General features: G+C 37.3%; 1 protein-coding gene across 4 annotated transcripts in view; it reads right to left on the reverse strand.

Annotated features, from left to right (window-relative positions):
- LOC149786741 (uncharacterized) overlaps positions 1-23,477 on the reverse strand; it is a 71,141-nt gene extending 47,664 nt beyond the window's left edge. For 3 of the 4 annotated variants that reach the window (XM_089977251.1, XM_089977250.1, XM_089977248.1), the window contains exon 1: positions 23,323-23,476. The gene's annotated coding sequence lies outside the window, so the exon portion shown is untranslated. Of the gene's footprint in view, positions 1-23,322 lie in introns of all 4 variants that reach the window. The other variant, XM_089977249.1, reaches the window with a different exon arrangement.
- Between the last annotated feature and the right edge of the window lie 259 nt (positions 23,478-23,736).

Genomic DNA, 23,736 nt, shown 5'->3' on the forward strand with positions numbered 1-23,736 from the left:
ATCCAAATTCCGTACATCTTGTCGCAGGCAGCATAAAGAGCTCAGCGTGATCGAATCAGTGTAATCAGCGAATATGATTTCAATATCGTACGCAGAACGTGACACATTCCATCGCGTATCACTAGCCATTTAGTGATTCACTAGGAGGACTGATGTTTGTACTCCAGTGTCGAAGAGGAACAATTCAATGTCATCGATTCACTGGGGGTGGGTTTATCGATGGCTGATCAATCCGCTAGGGTGAGGACTATAAACTGACTTGTTAGCCATGTGTGCTAATAGTTTAAATGTTTTCTTGTGTGGACAAAATACTAATGCAATTGAATATAAAACTGGTATTTGCTAACAACATGAACTATCCAGTAATCGGCAGGTAGAAATTCAATTCCCAGTACTGGCCTATTTTAATATTCATTAAAACGGTACAATTTCACATCATACATTGCGCAGTGTCTTAAGGGATATAACTCCACTGGGACTAAAGTCGGGACTGAAAAGCACCGTTTTCTTATCTCTAAGCCACGCCCCGATTCCAAGAAATTGATGGGAAAGAAGTCAGACTTACGTGTTCATATTGTATCCGGGTTACGCCGTTGTACAAAATTAGGACAAGATTACCATGATGGGTTGTGCTCTGCACATCTTATTGTAAACCTAGTGTTTGCCATGAAGGAATTTCGACCTTTTTCTCCTCAGGATAGCTATTATGCGTAAATTGCCAGCGACTCGACCGTAAACTGTTTACTGCTAGCAATTAAAGAGTTTACGTTGTGTGACAAATTACTAACTACCAAACATAATTTGCGATTGAGTTTATTATAGTAATAAATCACGACCTTGACATGATATAACATAGGTTTCGCTATGACAAGCGACCGCCATTGCTATTGGTTCTGTGAATCGGCTGGGTAATAACAATAGAGGCCTCTCTTCATACCTATATACAGGGAGGGATGTGTCATTTTTCTCAGCAGTGTAATCATACATATAACTTCCCAGAATACGATATTGAAAGTAGCAAAGTGGTACAGTCCTAGAGCGTCTAACTGCCAATCTCAATGGCGGTTAATCAGTACGCGTTTGAATCACAACGACGAATCTGTTTCTATATAATTGATGAGAAGAGTGTGATTAGAGGTGATATCGTGAGTATAATTTGATATCGAGCCTGGTGATAAATACTGATCGATGTTAATTGCTTAACTCGGCAATACATAATTCACATTGAATCTGCTAGAATGTCGTTTGACAAACTAGAGCTTCACAAAAGAATAGTGCCTACGTACAATTAGTGATGATCATCAATTAAGCTTTTTGGACGTAAATAATATACAAGCAATACCAGCTTACGGCAATCAGTACGTCCAGCCAAAGGGAAATACTTGTTAAATGACATCACCTTAGCCTGGTCATCTCCCTTTGTGCTAACACATCAGAACATGTTACGTTCTATCATTTAGATTGAAGGAAACATTGATGAATTATAAAAATGTTACTGCGATTAATTCTGCCATTAAGTGATTACAACACGCGGGCATACAACATATTGCCCAACTTAATCTTAAAAAAATCGCATGTGATTTTGAAATATTACAATAACGAAAATCCGAAGGAAGATACACACTTCCATCGGAGTACAGGTTCTAGAGGGTAATGAGACAATCTCTAGCGATTTTCGATGATACACAAATTCAGCAATTCGTTAGTTGCCCGAATAAGAACAGCAACACTAGCAGATATTGCCTTAAGAGCAGGTTGTATTGTGTCAGTCAATTGCTGAACCACACCTAGGTTTATTTATGACTGATGATACATATACATTTTCACTGTTTTCACGCAATTCTAAAAATGTGCTATTGTTAAAGTCGTATAACTATCATACTATGTCATACGTAGCACTTATGGGTTTAGTGGGAAATGTAAAGTAAAAACAAGTATTACCTTAAAGCTAGAAACAGATTTACAGGTTGTCACTCACTGTGCTATTTTATGCCTAAAATGTAATTCAATAGCATTTCCAAAGGCAGGACTAACCGGATTCCAAGATGAAAGGAAAGATAGTTGTTATCAAAGTTAAGAGAAATTATATTCGTCTTCAGACCGTTCTCTGAAAGTGTCAAGGTAAGACCAAAAAAGAGGATATTTCGGACGCAGTGGAAGCAAATAAATAAGAAACCACTCAAAAGAGTAACTTAAAGCAGGACAATCATAAGACACATCAGGTAAATCCATTTCAGTGCAGATAGGCAAGAAGAAAACAAAACCGATATAATACAAACTGCTGAACGAGTCCAAACGACGTTTATGCTGACATTTTGTCATATCACATTTTGCCAATGTAATGTCATGATATGGATTTTGTTGAAGTGTTTATTACATTGCTCGAAGTTACAGCGTTATGAACCCAACGATAACTTTTCTCGACAGCAGACATACAGATAATCAACAATGACATGTTCGCTTTTTCGTTGTTGGATTTATGATGGAGCTTTATACTATCACCGTGATAGCACTTGTGATTAAAGAAACGCTGCACACAGCGCACGCAATGTACAACTGTGAATATGTTCCGTGTGTGATGTCAAGGCAGCATCGTCGGCGAAGAACAATTCAAGGATGAGTACCTCTGTGACTTTAATATTAGCACGGAGACGGGCGATGTTGAACAGCTTGCTGTAGGCCCTGGTGTGGATGTATACTTCCTCGCTGTAGTCCTTGAAGGTGTACTGGAGAAACATGGATAAGAAGATGCCAAAGAGCGTTGGCGCAAGGACGCAGCCTTGTTTGACTCCGCTGATGACTGGTAAGGCTTCCTATGTTGCGCCATTGAAGCACGCTGTGTTTTGCATGTTCTCCTGAAACGAAATGAGGACAGCAAGCAAACATGGGGGCCAGCCGATCATCTACAGGAGTCTGAAGAGTCCATTCCGTCTAAACAGGTCAATCGCCTTAGTCAGGTCTACGAAGGCAATGCAGATGTGCATCTGCTGCTCGCGACACTTCTCGTGCAACTGACTTAGAAGATCATGTCTACAGTTGACCTGCCTGCTCGAAATCCACACTGGGAGTCTGGGTAGACGCGCGAGGCTAGGATCTGCAAGCGCTCCAAGGCAACACGGGGGAAAGCCTTTCCCAGGATGCGGAGGAGGGAGATGCCCCTGATGTTGTTGTTGTTTTTGTACAAAGTGACGATGTAAGCGTCACGCATGTCGTGTGGGATGTATTCCTGTTCACAGCAGAGGCAGAGGAGTATGTGTAGGTGCTGGAACAGTGCTGATTTTTCGCTCTTGAGGACTTCAGGCGGAATGCCGTCGCTTCAAGGAGCCTTTCCACAGGCAAGGCAATCGATAGATTTTTTTCGAGCTCTTCCAGGGTGGGGTGTGTTTCTACATCTTCCATGACAGACAGGACTGGAATGGCATCCAGAGCAGTGTCAGTGCCGTTGCTTTGAGTTGCATATAGCTCAATTTAATGCTCAACTCATCACTGAAGTTGTTTTCCCTGGTTTGTGATTACTTCGCCCGACATGGACTTAAGAGGGGCGGTGTTGTAGTTGATGGGTGGGGGCAGTCGCATTTTTGATACCCTCATAGATTCCTCTTTCATTCTCGGTGTTGGCAGCTATCTGTATATTGTTGCAAAGGTTCAGGCAGTAGGTGTTGACACAACGGCGGGCTTTCTTCTGAGCGTTGTTCCTGGCAATCCTGAGGGCTTGTAGTGTTCTTGGGCTAGGTGCATCCTTGTATGCAAGGAGGGCTTTCTTCTTTGCCTCAGTCACGGACTCCATATCCTCCCAGTTTGCCTCATACCAGTCAACATTCTTTCGCTTCCTCTTCCCGTAAGCTGTGATGGCTGAATTTTACAGAGTCACGGAGATGGGACCACTTGGAGTCAATGGTGTCATCCGGCGTCACTATGGTGAGGGCTTCCTGCAGTTTGCTGATGAACTGCTGTGTTTCTTGTACAGCAGGTGTTGATGCGTGGGTGACCCTTGTTCTTGGCGTGGTGCAGCTTGTTGGGTAATATTCGCACCTTGCTGTCCACGAGGGATTGTTTCGTGTCGCAGTCGGCACTGTGGTAGCTGCGGGTAAGGAAGACACTGGCCAGTTCCGCACTCCTGGTGATGACGAGGTCTAGCTGGTGCCAGTGGCGTGAACGTGGGTGTCTCCGTGACATCAGGTGGATCTCTATGCATTTCAACCAGTTGTTGGTCATACATACGCTGTAGGAGGGGCACATCTTCAGCAGTCGCTGACCATTCTCGCTGATCTTACAAGTGGACCAGGCCTCATGGTCAGCTCCACTCTTCACTTCAGTTTCACTATTGGGGATACTGGATATTGCCTGATCCAGAGCCTCATAAAACTTGTCTTTCTCCTCGTGGGCGGAGCAGAGGTTTGGGGTGTACACGATGAAGATGTTGACCGGATGTTGACAGACGGTGGGCAATGATTCCCTCAGTACATAATGACGGAGGATCAATGAAGTCGATTAGCGTGTTCTTTACGGTAAAGCCTACACCGTGCTGCCTAGGTTCATCCGAGGGCTTCCGCATCCAAAGAAACGTGTATTTGGCTTGCATGATGGTGTCGCTCTCAGCCAGTCGCGTCTTCTGGAGGCAGGCAACGTCGATGTTTAGTCGGGAGAGTTCTCTGTCAAATGACTGCAGTCTTCCGTGCATCGTCGATCTGCTGTAGGTCAGCGGTCAATCCAGGACACGTGGTCCTGATGTTCCATTTTGCAAAACAAAGAGCTTGGGTCTTCTTCATTCTTCTTTTAGTATTTCCTGGTGCGTAATTTTGTGGCCCACGTAATGATATTTTTCTCTATGCTCCATGCACCAACTGAAGCAGGCAGGCTATGGAGGGCGCAGCACCTTAACGACTGGGGGCTGCCCAGCTTGAGGCGGGAGGTAGCTGTCCAGTGAGACCTGGTGATCTCTCCCACCGTCAAAAGTAACACCTGGCGCCAATCAAGCTTTGACTTAGAACTGGTAAACTGCTACGTCTCGTGTTGTGTCGACGCCGTACGACGAATCTTACTTGTCCTCTCCAGTGCAGCTACAAATCCTGGGCAGGGTCGTATGGAGAATCAACTGTTGTCCATATAGCAGATCTCCCCTCTCCACGCAGCTGTTGGGCATAAGGGAACGACGAATGCCGATACAGCTTGGCACCAACGGCGTCGCAGGATTTACCGGAACGACGTTGAAGTCAATGTCTAACCACCTTAGGAACTCCGTCTCCGGATTTTATGTCGGGGTTTACCCCAATAGCCTTTCCCATGAGTGGGTACAAGGCAGCAGAGGTTTGTAATCGGCGATTTCCTTCTCCTGGATGAGCTACCATCCTAAGTTTATGAGCACCCGAAGCAACTGGATTTAAGGCGCTGATGTCGAATCGGATGTGTTTGTCACGGAATGGTGTAAATGTTGTTAATTAAATACATGTACTCGGGTTTCTTTTCTTTTTCTCTGTACAACGATACCCGAGGGTGATTATGATATGGTCTATGTATTTCGAAATCGTGAGTACGATTCGTCCTGTGCCACACGTGCAAGGTGCCTTTGATAAAGAATAACGAAAATTCTAAAGGTATAAATACGTTACTACATGTAAAGGACCTTTACAATACTAATGGTTTTGTCAGCAAGCGGCCTGCTAAAAGGATTCGCACAACTCCAGCTGTAGGGTTGAGTGAGTGTTTTGATGGTAGGAATACCCGGGGTGTCCGGTGTTGTCAGAGGGTAGAAACGTCCGTGTGTCCGGAGCGTTTAAGGTGCCGGAGCGTCTAATGTCTAGCGTCCGGAATGTCCAGAGGGACTAAGGTGACCCAGCTGTAGAGCCGTCAAAGGACCAGGGGGTCTGGAGGGTCTAATATTTCAAGTGTCCGGAGGGTCTAATGTTTCAAGTGATCATAGTATTCCGAGGGTCCGGAGTCTATATTGGTTGTGAAATTGATTCAGAGGAGCTGTGGAGCGGATAAGGTGCACGGGTGACGGAGTGCATCTCCACACATGTATTTTTAGCTGTATGCTAATTTTGGGTTAGTAAGACCCAGTGTATTATTCAGGACTGGAAGGATAGATTGTATATCCGTTCTTGTTTAGTGACATAATTTCGCTACCTGAGCGAATACATTTTTTTTACTATGTGTAAACGCTTACATTGTTTACTATTTGAGTGAACTATATTCACCTTTCCATTACTGAATTATTTGTGAAATCATTTATCCTGTATTTTAGGGTTACTGAACTAAATGTATTTGCATATTTTTTTTCATCTTTGAAACTGTGCGTTTTTTGTTAAATAGATCCAATATTTGGATTATAAATACGCACACATCTTCATCATCCACTACTCATATAAATCGCCACATTAAACCATATATCTGTGTCGTCAAAACGTGTTCTGTTGTTAATCCGAGATATCCCACCCGGTTATCTTGTTACAGTGTTCACGGTCATTGAGCAACATTTATTTAGCAAACGAGTGTATCTGCGGAGGACTTTTGACTGCGAGTCACCACTACGATCTTGCAATCGCTCCGAGCCTGGACAGATACATCCTTGCCCTCCCTACCTTGACCACAACAACATGTAGTTTGAGCGATGATGCAACTGGTTCCAGCAGGTGAGTTTATGTGGACCAATCAAGGGCGTTTTTGTTATTGGTGGCTACTGGAATCTGCCCTTTATCGACTGTGGTTGGCAACTGTCACTCAAGGCACAATATCATTTAACATATGCAACCACCAAAACCTAATGGAATGATTATTCTACCCTATCGTAGATCCTTTATTCCCTAAATGTCGATTAATAATACAGTCATGAGCGGTATGCAGGACATTAGATCCTTAGCAAGCAAGTACGAATAATTGCGAAATTAACTCCTGCGTTGGTTTGTTCGTAATAAAAACGTGTAACAACCTATTCTTCTCCTGATAGCTGATTAAATGTTTATTTGTGTCCCTACGCTCTCTTATATTTGCGTTAGGTAATAATGGAGTTAACATAGGGTTGGTGTTTTGTAACTACGCGAGGTTTTAGACTGTCATCCAGGTCAGAGAAGATAAAAAAAAGTCGGAATCTATAAGGGAGGCGTTGGTGTCCATTGATGCTACCCAAACGCTTGTATATACTGGGCAAAAAATTTTCTTATATGCAGGAATGGGCACAGTATTATCGACGTTCTCAGTATTACCTATGATAAGATCGCTACTGGGGTTATTGATTACACACACCTTTATTTTGCCCTTGAAATACAAAGGTATCTACCCATATTTAGGTAATTTTTCAACAGTGCCAGGAAACGTGACACAAAAAGTCGGTACCTCGCCTATATTCATTAGGGTGCACTGATGATTAGCGTGTCCCCATTTTGGTACACTAAGTGTCCCTTACAAGATAGACGTTTTGGGTCCCTACTCTACCCTTGGAAATCGGGAGTGATCTTAAACCGTCATGTTTCTTAGCTATAAGCACTGGTAGATAATATTCACAATCAAATGTTACTTTTCTTTTCCGTTTTGATTCGCTCACACCCAGGGCATCCATCACAAGGACCTGTCCTAAAGTCATCGTTAGCGATAACTGATTTATTACAGTCCATTTCAAACTGTCCTTGCTAATTACACTTATATAGAGCATTCGAGCTATACTTGCTCTTATCAGCTTGCTGTGTTAGACTGTCAGGTGCTGTAGGCCTGGATATGTAGGGTTTTGCATATGTGCTTCGGTGAAACGTAAATCCCCGTGCACCTATGTGGCCAAGCTTTCTAGTTTTAAATTTAGACTCGTATTCGACAGCAGACAGAGTGAATACGGTTGATTTTGAATCATTGTCTAACGGTTCCTTAGAGTAGGTCTCGCGTATTTGGCGGCAATTACTAGCATGTCATGAAAATTACTGAACTGATTTTCACCTATGTAAGTGGAAAGGTCAAACAATTGATCTAGCAATGTCAAATCATTGAAACCTTCATGAGCATGTTCTATATCCGACTTTTCAATCCATGTTTCCAAATAACCGCTGAAGCATGCGGCGAAATCCTGAGCGGAGTCACCAACTGTGTGTTCTATCTAATATCTCTTCGATAAGATGTTCCTGTTTCAAGGAAGTGGGATAATGTGGGTTTCTATCACAAACGTAATTAATACAAAAGTGCATGGTTCCGTCAAATGTGGTATATCGTCTATGGAGAGAGGTATACCAACAAGGTTTTCAACTTCGGATACATGAAATGACGCCTAGGATGCCAGAGTACAAACATTAGGCATAGAGGCATTTAGTGATGTTATAGCAAACTTTAGCTGTATTAATGAACTTGCTCATCAATATTAATTAGCAACGGTTGATTACATGTATTCAGATTGTGTAGTGACATTTATTCTAACTAAAAATGAACATTTGTCTGTTATTAAGTTAATATTTGGGTGTCGTAAACTATATAAACTAATATATTTCAAAAAGTCAATTATCAAAACCTTTCATTATCATGAGCTGCACAATGATAAATACATAATCAAAGGTTTTCAGAGGGATAACCCGTTAAAAATGATAATGATTTTGATAAGCTAAGTTTAAGTTTAAAGAAAACATCAAATGCGTACATTAATTCTTAGGTCGAACGTAACAAGTATTATAAATGCTACTATTATACTATAGTATTATGAAATAAATAATGTAGTCCAAGCAAAGCGTAGTCAGTAATAATACCTATTAAAAAAAAAACAGTTTCAGATGTCATAAATTGTACGATTGTTTCCCCTTTTGTGGATGATTATGGCGAGATCGATCAACTGTTCGCTCTTTTATATTAGCATAGCTAAAGTTTTGATACATGATCTTCTTTACAAACTCCATCATGTGCTTCCGTCTAAATACATTTATGCATTTATTGGAATCAGCAAGCTGTCGCGTTGATGTATCAAGTAAAACTAGTTAGCCACTAATGCATTACCTATGGAGGTGATGATCATAATATCGTCCTTCTTTATGAAAGCACGAGTCCTACTTTTTGCCATCTGAGCTAGCGTGGCTCAGAATAAATGGATGATGGAAAGAATATGTGTTTTAGAAAGAAACCTTAATTCTAAAAGTTGTACGAAACACAACACATCTCAATTAAGGGAATTAAATGAAGTGCTAGAAGTGAAAAACGTTAAACTAAGATAGTACTTTTCGGCCATTCTCGAATGGGAATACAGCTCGTGACGATACATTTAGAACTCTTGAATTGTGTTATTGGGCTTAATTGTGCAGAAGACGTTACAACTATATTGCTTGTGTGATATTTAGTCATGCATAATATTGTTTTAGAGTTTAAAAACGAAACACATATTATTTATATTATGGAGACGCACTTATTCGGAAGTCTGAGTAATTTGTAGCCAGGTACCTTTGTTGACACTGTAATTAGATCCAGAAACTAGCCTGTTAAGTGAAAGATTTCATGAGAGGTGATTGCTGGTCTAATAGCACGATAAACTGGAGAACATAACCTAAAAAGAACAGAAGGTAACTGGGGAATACTCATTGTTATATGGTTTAAAAATACAATTAATCTCCTTGTCATGCAGTTTGAAGTTGTAAAATATCACCCTCATGAAATTACATAGGGAGTATACATACAGTAAAGCTAGAAGTTTGTGACATTATAATACATTAATTGTAAGATCACGAAAAGGTTATATGATACAGACGCTATCGTGCATGTAGAAAAGAAAAGAAGCATTTAATTTTCAGATTATATCTCAAATAAACGGACATATAATTCGACTCTTTAGACTCGGTAATATAGCTTACCCCTTTTCAAAAAGAGGTGGTCACACATCTGTAATAAATACATTATACAGTAGTTAAGGTAAGAATATTCATGACAACATTTGCTTAGTTTTTAATTCAATTTTTAAATGAATAAAATTTATATGATTAATGCTATATTCAGATCTCAAACTGCAATATTATCTTTGTCATGTGGTTTATACACATATGTGTACTTTCATATCTTCCTAACATATCCAAATAAACGAAATATTCCTAATATAAGATCAGATATCACAGTACGACCACATATCATTATCATAGTTAACACTTGTACACATGCATATACATTCTCGACTTGTGACCAAGTGATATAAAGTGCTCACCATTACTTATAACTGCCATCTCACCTCTGGGCGCATTGGTTCCAGTCTCGGCTACGGAGAATATTGGAATGTGAGACAGTTTGTCAGCTGCTTCCCTTTGGGCAGGTGGTTCTTACTGGTGTTATCCATGGTTCTTTCCCCTACCAGTCATACTTGCCGCCATGATTAACTTATATTCCGCTGCGACGTGGCGTTAAACCCAAATCAGCAAGATATTCGTCTTGTGTATCCTATTTATTCTCATTTTCATTAATATTGCATGAAGTTGCCTTTCGTTTAAGACCATCACAAAATTTGCTCAAGTATTGTATTGCAAATATTATGACATAATTACATGCCATTTGTCTTTAAATCATGTCGAATTTATTTCGATGGAATTCATTTTTTTCAAGACTTAGTTTTAAATACTAGGTAAATCTTGCTATCTGGATTGTGGGTTGCTCGGCCGATAATATTCAATTTCAGTAACGTGAACTCTAGAAATTGGGCTCGTTGATAAACATATGCAACAGTCTCAACTTTGCGACGGCGGCTTTCATCTCAAGCGACAAAACATATAATTGTTCAGCCCGGATGACTCACAGGAATTTGTATAACTAATCGGTCTTCCCGACTTTAACCGCAACATGTAGGTTGAGCGATTATGCAAGTGATACCAGCAGGTGAATTTCTATGGATCAATCCCGATGATATGGACATAGGCAGTGAGGGCTAGTCATTGTTGATGCAGCCATTAAAGATTGCCCTCGATCTGATAGCATTTGTGATTTACGATCATCCGAATCAAACATTAACACTCACCTTGGTTATTCATATCGCACAACCTATTTGAGACCGATTAGTTGTACAGATTTCATTACGGGTCATCGGGGCTGAACAATTGCATGCTTTGAAGCTGGTGATTTACTATTTACTATTACGATGGAGACTGTTGCGTATGTTTATCAACGAGCCTAATTTCCAGAGTACAAGTTAGGGAAATTTAATGTTATCGGCTGAGCAACTCAAATGCATAAAAGTCAAGCTGAGAAGCTGCGAGCTTCTTTCGAAAATACACGAAGACTATAACTAAGGTTCCAACGAGGGGTCAAGAGGTCATAAAATACAAATCGACAATCATTTTCAGAGATATTCGGGACGTTTGAGAATTATAACTGATAAGGTTCATGTTGGACTTGTTCCATAATCTCATTTTAAGGTTACCACGTATATGCCTTTCCTCTGTTCGAATTATGTTTCATTTACGGCATGTATTCCGTGTCACAAAAGAGAACATTGCACACAATCATCAAGGAGTTTGGTATATCGTTCTCGTTATTTACCTCTTTTGACAATTGAGAACAATTGTTCACCGAAGATTAAAAACAACCAACGTTTAAGTAAAGGAAAACAAAGTCAGTTGACAAAGTAACAATTGACGAAACAGGAGCTTGCGCCTAGGAAACATTCCAGATAGCAATAGTTACCTAGTATTTAAAATCTAGTGTTGAAGAAGAAAAAAATGGTCGTTTAATTGGACATAATTTAGAGAAAAATAACAAGTAATTATATCATAATATTTGAAATACAGTACTTAAGCCAACTGTTTGATGGTCATAAGATAAAGGCACCTCCATGCAATATTCAAAATACGTGAATATGTGCATGACTCGTTGCACGTATAACCATAATTCCATTTGTGTAAATTATGTAGCGATGTTTTACATCCTGAAGAAATATACCTATCCTTGCCAAGTAAAATACAATAACAAAGGCTTAATCGACTACACTGTGTTTGAGTTATTTTCTTCACGAACTGTTTATAATATAGTTTTGACCCTGCAACATTGCTGCGTACTGCTTTCATTGGAAAACCGTGAAAAGCACAGCTGTACATTTTTTATTGTTCATTGATACAGACAGGGCATTTAAACACTTTATTATAAAATGAAAATGAGAATAACTAGGATACACAAGTCGAATATGTTGTTTATTTCGGTTTAACGCCACGTCGCAGTGGAATGTAAGTAAATCATGGCGGCAAGTATGACTGGTACAGGAAAGAACCATGGGAAACCCCTGTAAGAACCACCTACCCAAGGAGAAGCAACTGACAAACTGTCTCACATTCCAATATTGACCGTAGCCGAGACTCGAACCAATGAGGTCAGAGATGAGATGGCAGTTATAGGTAATGGTGAGCACTTTAAATCACTTGGTCACCTGTCGCAAATGTGTATGCATGTGTATATTGCACACTTATAAGTGGTAAGTATGATAAAGATATGTGGATGTACTTTGGTATCAGTTAGATATTATGTTTGGATTATTTCGTGTATTTGGATATATTTGGAAGATGTGAAAGTACGCATATGTGTGTGGACCATACAGCAAAGATAATATAGCAGTTTGGGATCTGAATATATCATTAATCAGATAGATTTCATTCATATAATGAATATTCTTACTTCAATTACTACGGAAGGTATTTATTACAATTTGTGGCCTCATTTAGAAAGGGAGTAAGCTATAATAACTAGTCTAATGAGTCAAATTATGTGTCCGTATATATCGTACAGAAACCTGTCTTTCAGATTTTATTTGCGATATATCCTGCAAATTAAATGCTTCTTTTATTTGTATTCATGCACGATATCGTCTGTATCATATAACCTGTTCAATATCTTACCATTAATTTTCTTTTACGGTAACAAACTTATAGATTTACTCTACTGCCTCTATCATCCCTGCATAATTTCCTGAAAGAGATATTTTACAACCGCAGCCTACATTGCCAGGAGATTAATTTCATTTATGAAGCAGATAACAATGAATATTTCCCAGGTATCTTCTGTTTTTATCAGATTATTTTCTCCAGTTTATCGTGCTATTCGACGAACAATCACCTTGTATGAAATCTTTCACTTAAAAGGCTAGATTTGGGAAATAATTACACTGTCAACAAAGGTACCCTGCGACAAATTACCCAGACTTCCGAATAAGTGTGTCACCACACTATAAATAGAAAGTGTTTCATTTTCTAACTCTGAAACATTATTCTACATGACTAGATATCACACAAACAATAGAGTTGTGATTGAAATTCTTTTCCTGCACAAGTAAGCCCAATAACACTATTCAAGAGTTCTAAATGTATCGTCACGCGCTGTACTTCCAGTCGAGTATTTCTGATAAGTACTATCTTAGGTTAACGTATTTAACTTCTAGCACTTGATTTAATTTCCTTGATTGATATTTGTTATGTCTTGTACAAATTTTAGAATTAAGGTTTCTTTCTTAAACAGTCACCATCCAGGGCGTCCTATTTGATGTCTACCTTGGATAGTTTGTTAAAGGTTTTCCAATGAACTACTTTCCTTAAATTAAGGTCAAGGTAGACCATTAATTCCTGATTGATCATAGAGATTATGTAGCTAGCGTTGTCTTGCTTATCGACATCATCTTGACTTGGATGTGCATAGGATTTCATTCTCTTCACACGAATCACTTGCTTTTAGCTACATTACCCGCACAGAACGTTGTATGTCACATACTCAGTCGTTTAACAACTTGAAATCACCCTTCCAAGTACTGCAATTATTTTCTCTAACATAAACGCAAACGAAATAACCAGGTTTGAACCGTTCGCATTTCAATCGGCTATCGTATTATCTCTTCGTCATTAAGTTTCGAGTGAAATATGCGGAATCCTGAACAGCTGATAAGCAATCATTAAGCATTGCCAAGTGTTCATTCCAGTTTTCCGGGTTATACCCGTGTTTTATTCTAAAATGTGTCAATTGCACTTTTAAAACTGTATTTGATCATTAAAGCGCAAAACATTTTCTAGTGAGTCCATGTGCATGTTATAATATGGAATTCCAGATCCTAGTAGCTGTAAGACTCACTGCCAGATAAAGCCCATTGTCTTCTTGAGTCTGTTTATCCCATCACATATATTCAAATGCACGTGAGCTTGGTTTCATTCATGGGATCTCAGTGACAATTCCTGAACTTGCTGGTTAATTATTTCTTGTAAAACCATAAATAATGATACTATCTGTGATTGTCTTTTTTATCCTTACGATTTTCCAGGATACCTCACAATATAATAATCAAGATGCGGCCACCAAATTTTGTATATTTTCCGGGCATTGACATTTTATAATCCACTTAAGATGGCAACGTCATTGTGTTAATGTCGGAGGCCTAAGAAAGTTTGTTCCCTGATGAAAATGTTCCAGCTAGCTTTTGTTCTTAACATATCATTTTCTACAGTTTATGGTATTATTAAGCAAACATAGGCCTCGTGTGATTATAATACATAATAGGCTAGCTTTGGGAGCTAATCACAATGTCAACAAATGTATTTTGCTACAGTGCATATCTACATTTGAATATATCCTGTGTGTGTAAGTACAGTACAATATCATAGGTACATAGTTTTCAGTGGGATCTTAAAACTACATTTGCCAACAAAGTAAGGACTACTCTGATTGTTTTTGGCATTTTTGTAATACAAATGACAGGATATTAGATTTCCTTGTCTGTTGTGACTAGAACTGACAATACGTTCATCTAATCGACATACAATTGATATGTCTGTAAATGGGACAAGTGCTAGTCATGGTCTCTCTCTCTCTTTCTCTCTCTCTCTCTCTCTCTCTCTCTCTCTTTCATGTACGCTGTATCAATGATATACCACGAGTTAGATTTTAATGAAAACATATATACAACGAGTGGTGTACCATTGATACAGCGTACATATTGTACACACACATACACAAATACACACACACACACACACACACACACACACACACATATATATATATATATATATATATATATATATATATATATATATATATATATATATATGTAATCATTAACTTTTATATCATATACATATATATATATATACATATATATTTATTTTTTTCAGTTTCGATTGATCTTCACATTGTTTAAGTCGATATAATATACACTTATGATTTAAACATGAAATATGGTCTCAGTGATAAAAGTATAGCATTTCAAACACTTGGTTAGCTACGCCATTTATATAAATGCTTAGCATTAACCTACCAATGCATGGCAATTAATTTGGAATATAAACTGAGGGAAATGACGAACAAACAAGGGGTAATTAAAATATTTTAATATAATTACAGTTGATTTAAGTCATTATTCTAATTTGGTAACAGTAACACCGACCATAAACTCTCTCTCTCACCCTGGTTGGCTTGACTTTAAAACTCTCTCCCTCTCTCACTCTCTCTCTCTCTCTCTCTCTCTCTCTCTGTGGTCAGTTTAACTTTAACCCCCTCTTCCTCTCTCATCCTTTGGTCAGATTGACTTAACTTGACATAAACAAAAATCATCTGCGCTCGTCATTTTATAGATTGTAGCCCTTTTCTTACTACGGTGGTCCAGACATTGATTTTGCTAAGGCAATTTTTAAGATAGTTCCCTTAATTAATTATTCACTTACACAGGGGAATACCAGTTCGGTAACTTTCCTGACATGATAGTAACTGCCGACAAATATGTGAGGCCCACTCTAACGAACCGTTAGCCAAAGATTCAAAAACAGCCGTATTCACTCTGTATGCCGTCCAACACAAGTCTAAATTTAAAAATAAAACGTTTGGCCACAGAGGTGCAAGGGGTTATCCGTATCACCATAGCGCAAGTGCAACATCCTACATATTCTGGTCTACAACACCTTACAGTACAACAAACCAGGCTGATATGATCAATTATAGCTTGAATGCACTTTATAAGTGTAATCAGCCAGGACATTTTGAAATGGACTGTAATAAAACAGTTATTGTTAACAATGGAATTATTACGGGTCCTTGTGATAGATGCCCTGGGTTTCAGCGAATCACAAACGGAAAAGAAAATCATCATAAGAATGTGACTATTATCTACCCGTACTTGAAACTAAGGAACATGACGGTTTAAGATCACTCCCGAGTACCATATGTTTAGTACAGACACTGAGTGCACCAAAATGGGGACACGCAAATCATCAGTGCACGCTAATGAATATATCAGAGATACGGCCTTTTGTGTCACGTTCTCCGGTTCAGTTGAAAAATTCCCTATATCAGAAATATCGATATATACCTTTGTATGTCAAGGGCAAAATAAAGGTGTGTGTAATCAATAAGCCCAATGTCGATCTTATCTTAGTTAATACTGAGGTCACCGATAATACTGTGCCCATTCATGCATATCAGGACATTGCGTCCCCAGTATAGACACGCGTTCGGGTAGCAATAAGGGAAACACAAATACTTCCCTTATAGAATCCGACGGTTTTTTTCTCTCACCTGGATGACAATCTAAAAACTCGAGTAGTTTAAAAACACCGATATTATGCTACCTGCATGAATACCTAAGGTAAATATAAGTGAGCGTAGGGACACAAAGACACATGTAATCAGCTACCAGGTGAAGAATGTGTTGTTACACCATCTTTTTTTTACGAACAAATCAACGCAAGAGTGAATTTCGCAAATATTATTACCTGCTTGTTCACAATATAATGTCCTACATACTGTATTATGGGTCAACAATTACGTATAAAAGGAACTATGATAGGGAAGAATAATCTTTCCATTAGCTTTCGGTGGCTGCATATGTTAAATAATATTTTCAATTGTGTGACATTTGCTAAACACAGTCGATAAAGGGCGCATTCCAGTAGCCCCAGTAGAATAACAATGGATATGAATGACAATCTGTTCATGCCATTTTCTTCCACTTTAACCTGTTGCATAGAACTGCCACCGCTTTATATTGACAATGGTGGATTTTGCAACTCAATATCTAAAAGTAGAGAAACGAATAATAACGAACTTATACGTCAACTGAAAACTGCGTCTGAAGTATATTTACAAAAAGTACTTAATCATAAAATATAAAACAGTTCATCAATAAAATATTGTTTAATATTATTGAATGATGTTTATTATTATTGAATCATTTAAATTATTGTTTGATATTATTGAATGTTATGCTTGTAAAGGAAATATTAACAGGGGCCTATAAATTCGTTCTTTAGACGAATGTAAGGTTTTGTTACCTTCACTGAAAATAACAATTGTTTGATATGTATTCGTGTACTTTTATCCTTATATGTTCATTTCTACATAACACACACTACTGTATCTCAACTTTTAGAAGCAAAACATTATATAAATACGTTGTCTTCCACACGCCTTGAGGTAGCCTATAGTCAAACTATAATGTATTTATAAACTGTATATTCATCTGTAACTATATAATATGGACATTAAAAAAAAGAAAACACTATTGGTTCAGCACTTTTAATGGACTTTTGATAAAATATGAAATATGTTTTTGAAGCAATGGCATTGGAGAATACAGGGACGAAACACTGACAATAGGTATTGTACTCTCTAGAAAATCAGTGTCTATTTTTAAACGAACGGGGAAATACTGCATTACACTGCAAGCGGCTGCGTTTGAAATGGGAGAATGTACACGTTTATAAAAAAAAATATACCTATACTGAGCAAATGGCAACACATATTAGTATTAGTTGTGCAAATGCCACTTACCACCACTTATAGTCTGAAACTATGGTTATCTACATCGTGAAAGATTCGAGGATATGTATGATGAATGCAACTTCCAAGTCGATTTTGGGAACACGTTTGCACATAAACTTGGACGAGAGTCGAAGTATTTTTGCACATTTTCATTGTTTAAAGTAGCTACATATGACTATACTCTTTCTCTCTCTCTCTCTCTCCTATGCAGATGTATATTCAATTCCATGTAGGGACGCAACACTGGGGGACATCGATGGGGTTAATGAAGAAATTCAAAAACGTATAGAAAAAATTGAATGAATAAAATAACGTTATATGAATATGTGTTCATATATACCACTAAAGTAAAGCTAGTCACATTATTACTTTGACTATATTAATTTGACTTAGGTTTCGGCAGCAAATTGTGTCCATACATATTTTAAGTACTGTATACTATGCATACATGGTCACTATAGTAGACCGACATGCCTGTCCTTATTTCTGCGAGATAATCATACGAATATCTCGCCATAATGTTTTCTAAATAACTTCGAGGTTCAGAGATTTTAAATAGAAAATATATGCAGTTACAGCAATAGACGACGAATCATCTGATACATTTAAAATAAATGCACTCATTAAACATATATTACCTAACGGTGGCAGTTAGCTAACACTAATCGCAAATTCTGATGATTGTAACGTCCCCACTCATACCCCCACAATATGACACAGGGGTGATACACTCCTGCTGTCTAAACATTTGAGGCGAGCAACTGTTACTGTAATTGCCATTGTTGTGTATTTAATTTTTGATCTCTCCTAGGGACACAGGGGGGAGGCCAGTCAGAACTTGCAATGACTGCACAGTCATCAACGAGAGAATAAAAAGCATTAAAAATAACTATTCAGTAAAACACGGACACAAAATGTCAAATTATTTATGACTATGTCTTAAAATATACCTTTTTGTATTCATTTTAATGTGGTACTTACAGTACCAGATTACCCATTAAGTACACTAAGTATGTGCTTACGGCACCAGCCCAACAAAGCCACCAGGAAAAATAATTATTTTCTGCTGTTAAAATTAAATGAATTACATATGATTATTTCGATCTGAATGTACGAATGTTTTGATTTGGAATGGTCACAACACTGGTATTTTCCATCGTTTTTCAGCTTTTGATATTTTTTTAAATTTCACGTTTCATACTGGGGCTGGGTACTATAATATTTTAAGTGATGAGGGCCAGGAAGGCCTTAATCTGGCAACTGTTATGTATTATCATTCTCTTTTCCACGATATCATACAAATAGGATGCCATAACAATGGAAACATCATGATACGGTTTGAACTGATAAATGCCCATAACGATGACATGCAGATAGTCAACCGATATCCAGGGGAATTAATTCATGTCACCAGTGGATGCATCCATCTTTAAGTACAATTTGGGATTATTCAAGCAAGTTGTCATATTGAACCAGGATTTTAACCTTATTCGGTTACAGGAATTGATTAATTTCAAGCCATACAAGGTGGAAATAGTCATTATCAGATAAGGAAGAAGGAACATCACAGTTAAAATATGAATGTTTTAATTAGCTTACTCACATTTTGTAAAATTGATTTAATATCTGTTGTTGAAAAGTTTTCAAACTATTTTGTTACAGACTGCAGGGCTTCATTAGTTAAGTTGGAGCTTTCCAAATGGAATTCGCAATATGTTATATTTGTCTTTATAAAACTACTACACTCTGCAATGACAAATGGGTTATTTCACAGACTGGGACATTAACAACATTATTTTGATGCCCATATATTCTTTAACACACAAACAAATGTCTGTGAGAACTACATGTTGACGGAATTTGAAGCTGCATTGTTTGTGGGCCTTTTATCGCATCATTTCAAGTATTTTAGTAGATACGCCAAATTGTCGTATCTGAATAAAGTCTCATTAGTTTGATGCCTCTCATACGTTTGTAAATATTAACTTTGGCAGTCATAATTAGTATATAACGATACAAAGAGCGTGCGACTTCCTTCTAATCAGTTTTTGAAGGAATGGAGCAAGAACATATTTTATGAATATTATTTAAACGGAAATATCTCGGCTTAGTATGTATTAATTATCGTAATTCATGTTTTAAATTATTAATTCTTGGGTCATCTATTATGCCATGTTACATCCCAAACTTATTTATTTCAGAATTATTTTGCTCTGAATGTATTGTATGCGTGATATGTTTTATGGTTAGCGAGATCCGCCCCTATGCTGGCTTCCCTTTTAAAAACAAGTAGGCCGACATTCTATTAGTATTATTATTTATACTGTTATTGTTAGTGTTATTATCATTATTATTATTAGTAGTAGTAGAAGTAATTGTGGTAGTAGTAGCAGTGTGTGTGTGTGTGTGTGTGTGTGTGTGTGTGATTTGGATTTCTAACGTAGATTTAGCAATGTCTCAGTCATATCGCTACGATGTCTGCAATGTGACAGTATATAGTGATGTCTAGCACTGCGGCATCATGCCGCAGACATGTAGCATGATGTCCCACCCAGTCACATTATCCTGACACCAGGCTGACCAGTCCTAACAATAACCTATTAATGCGGAGCGCCTAGCGGGACAGCTGATAGTAGCATTTTTGAAACTCTTTGGTATGACTCGGCCAGCGATCGAACTCACGACCTCCCGCATCCGAGGCGGACGCTCTAACCACTAGGTCGCCAGGACGGTCAGTAGTAGTAGTAGTAGTAGTAGTAGTAGTAGTATTTTAAATAGCATTAGTAGTCATAGTAGTGGTATTAATATTCAAGCAGTATGTTCTTTGAATAAAAGATTTCCATCTGTAAATGCTATTATATTTATGATTTTCAGTTGCTATAATCAGTGAGTGTATAAAGTTATGAGGTTCATATTTAATGAACTAAACAAAATGTGTCATTGCAATACATATGCAGTATCTAGATAAATAGATTGACCAAACTTGTTTTGTTTAATTTTAGTTTTGCTGGTTGGGGGATTAGGAATGATACTAGTATCCTTTTCAATTAACAATCCGTACATCAATTCAGTTACTTCAGCTTCCATTCTGATCGTGGGACATGTTTCCCACTGTTTGGAAACAAACTGTGTAGCTCTAATTTCACCAACTGCTAGAAAAAGCATTGATTTATTAGTAAAATTAAAATTTATGTAAGTGAAAAACCAATTTGTCTTGTTGTGGAGGAGTGATTAGGAAATTGTTAAGTCTTAAAATATTTAGCATCAACAAACATATATAAAAATATACTAAGTAACCATGAAATAGTAATCACTGGTTCCACTACAAAACAATTTCTTGGCCACTCTGCTCCAGTTTCCTTTCAGATGAATATCATACCCATAAAACTAGTACACTTTAGGAACTTAAAAATAAAATTATTTGTAAATGATTGAGGTTCATATAACTGAATTCATACCGTTTTGAGTGTGCATTAATTTATTTGGGTTGTGAAAACTGAACAGATAATTAAATGGTTTCAAATCAGTAAATGGACAGTTCATTATGTTATGCATATTCAATTAAAAAAGAAAGAAGAAAAAAGAAATATTTGGAGGACTTCAAGCCAGGTAGTCTGTGTGGTATGTCATCGCTTTAGCAATTGAGAGGTGTAAGCCATTAAAAAATACTGTGTATATAATGCTGAAAACACATTTTTAGCAAGCTGATTTTTATAACTGTAGATGGTTCTTTGTTGTTTGATTAGTTCATGTTCGATTTTCCAAGAATAAATGTTGTTACAATATGGGGAAAGATAGAGTTAATACAATATAATGAAATATACGCTGGTTACGATTGTTTCCTCCATGTGAAAATTGCCAGCTTCATTAATAGGTCGCATGTAAGGAAATGCACTACAATATTGCGGATAACGCACAGAGAAATTAAACGGTTAAGTGTTGTGATTGAAATAAACAAAACTATTTAATCTCTTTAATTTCTTTATGACATAAATAATATATATGTACTTAACCTATAGTTTCACAACATGCTTTTGTGGAAAATACAATTCCAGGTAATGTTTACTCCACTGAGTCTCTGTTTACTTTCGGTTCCAAATGCCCCCTTGAGCGCCCCTTCAAAACATCGCCAGTCCACGGAAATTTACAGATAATAAATAAATAAAGAATAGAATCAAAACTATTGTTTCCAAACGATCTAAGCGTTTTCTTCTTGTTTTTTTTTTTTTAGTAAAACATTAGCAAAAATAATTTAGCGCAATGAAGAAAATAAGGTTATAATTGTTAACAGGTAGCAGGTACTGTGCAACAGTGGAAATTACAGCGTTGCCTAGACGGTAGAATTGAAGGATTATTTAGTATTTTGTGATTAGCACAACCGTAATAAAAAAAAAAAAAAATTCACAATAAATACTCAATCAGTAGACATTTATTCTTGGAGCAGACCTGCGCTAACATATTATTTCTAGTTTCAAAGTTGAACAAATGGAGCATTATGTGCTCAATTTCCCAAACCAGCCAATATTCAATGGCCGTGATTTTGTTATAAAATATAAATTTATAAATATATTTTATGCAAAAGAGTGTGATTTATATATTTGATAATACAATGAAACATATAATCATGAAAGTGATAAGTAATTATTCCTCCCCCCAATAAAAGAAGAAAACAGGGGCAGAAAAAGCCCTTATTAAATATATTTGAGTTAATTTATGTGTCCAATGCCAACCGTCAGTACAAATATATAATATTGTGATAAAAAACCTCTAGTAAATTGATATAATATATATCAATTGCCCATTTATTCCTCAATTTAAATAGGGTGGGTTATGCTCTCTTGCAAGTGCTTGTAATTTCACGGAGTAGGTTATGATTGGTTTATTATTGTTTGTGTCTGTGTGTGGGTACTGTTTGGCTCATAAGAGATGACGTGCCAAATCGCCACTAAGACTAAATTGATTGAAGCTGTAGCCTCCATGGACAATGTTATGAAACATGATTTAACTAATAATTATAATTTGCAATCTCCACACAAACATGGTGAGGTAAATCTGGTAAAATGCCACAAAATATATTACAATTTAGAAAGTGTATAGTAACTTTGAGTTTTTGAAACATTATTTGGATTTAGGTCAAATTTTGAACGTTATGTATTTGTAATGACATAAATAACGTTGTTAAATTTTACAATTTCGGCTCGATTGATATTTTCTTCCTTGTTAAAATAAAAACGGTTAGATCGTTCGCAAAGTGGTGAAACTTGCAGTTACCCGAGATAGCTTTCTAGCAATAATTTTTTTACAGTGCATACATTAAATTTAAGGTAAGCACTTTCTAATCTAGTTCTTTAGTTGCTAGACATGAATGTAGATTGTGAATTCAGCATCAAGCTTGCCAAGACGTCTGCACAAACAAATATATTAGATACATGCACGGCACTATGAATCGCAAACCGGCCTACCTTTCTCTTCACAGTGATGTTTTGTATGAACAATCTGTTCTTTTGTTGATCTACCGGTAACTACAAACATGCAACATCGTCTGCACAAATACACCATGCCAGATATATCGTTTTCTTGCAATATGATATATAGACTGATACTTACAAAATTTCTTCAAAAATGTTCAGTAGCAAGCTCCTTCAATTAATTTTTCCAGTCCCTTAGACACAACTGTTGATTAAGTTCCTCACACAAAAAATAAGCTGACTAAAATGCACATTTATACTGTCCTACCAGACGATCTCACAGCTGCTGAATAAGGATTACGTTTTAGTGACATGTGCTATAAGCATTATCGCCTATTGTATCAGCCAATCAGACTAAGTGTTATGGTTTTGTGTTTGAGAATGAGCAGGGTGTCCTAAGAGCAAGATTTGTTTTGACAATGTGATAAAAGCAACCATAGACATAAAAAAGGGAAACCGGATATGTAAAATCATTGCCGAAATAGAAATATATGCCATGAAAAGGAGCCTTGATTATATAAATAGGGTCAGTCCCAAACCTTTCCTACCAAAT

Source organism: Sinohyriopsis cumingii, chromosome 12 (genome assembly GCF_028554795.1).
Source record: "Sinohyriopsis cumingii isolate HCF-2022 chromosome 12, ASM2855479v2, whole genome shotgun sequence".
NCBI classification, from domain to species: domain Eukaryota; kingdom Metazoa; phylum Mollusca; class Bivalvia; order Unionida; family Unionidae; genus Sinohyriopsis; species Sinohyriopsis cumingii.